Raw genomic sequence first — 956 nt, 5'->3', positions numbered from 1 at the left:
GGGCAGGTGGGCCAGTCCGACGTGGCAAACGTGCCCGGGCACATCAGGGCCTCACCATACCCCAGATTTGGGCTGGGTTTGAGGGGTGTCGGTTAGCCCGGACGTCCGGGATCGGTTTGGGGAGCCCGGGTAGGTCACGTCTTCGTGATCGGGCACTAATTGGGCCGTCCGCCTAGTCACTTTGAGGATCTCGTCTGTATAACCGGGCCGTTCGCCCCATCACTTTGAGAAGCCTGTCTGTAGATGCTCTTATGCCTTACCACAGTGGAGAGAGCCCACATGCGGCAACACTTGTGATCAATGGCGGAGCTACGAGCAGTATGTTGGGCAGGCCAGATTTGGCTAAGCCAAAGAGAAGCCTGCAAATTTTACCTTCTTGAGCTAACTTTGCTCTGACGCCTACTAATTTAACCATGTGTTGGGCAGGTCATAGCACAGTTTTGCTTGTGCATAGCTCTGCCACTGCTTGCGATAGGTCTGGATTCACGAAGGCGATGCCACCACTTTTTTTAACCAGGGCAATCTCCAGGAGATGGTGGAATTTCATTCACATCCTCCGTAAAGGGAATCAGGTTCTCGGGAGTAAAAGCAAGAAACACCAGGAGGTCTTTTGCCACTTCTCATCCCTGCTTGGCACAAGCGTGTCGTGCACTAGGTCCCATAATTGGTAAGATGTCAGGGTTGAAATCATTGACTTGTTGGCCCTCGATGATCCTTACTCTGAGGGCGAGATCAAGACAGTGGTTTTCTTTCTCCCCGGAGAGAATGCGCTGGGGCCAAATGGTTTTACTATTGATTTTTCAAAGTGAGTCTGCGGGATTATTGTAGGGACCCCGACCTATATGGTTGAAGCCACCGATTGTGCATGTAGCAGTGATCTCATGATAAGTGTGTCACTGCATACAATGAACTGATAATCAAGAGTTTACATCCATTACATATGTCTTACATAAATA

Source organism: Triticum dicoccoides, chromosome 5A (assembly GCF_002162155.2).
Source record: "Triticum dicoccoides isolate Atlit2015 ecotype Zavitan chromosome 5A, WEW_v2.0, whole genome shotgun sequence".
NCBI lineage: Eukaryota > Viridiplantae > Streptophyta > Magnoliopsida > Poales > Poaceae > Triticum > Triticum dicoccoides.
Note: the sequence above shows the minus strand (reverse complement) of the source record.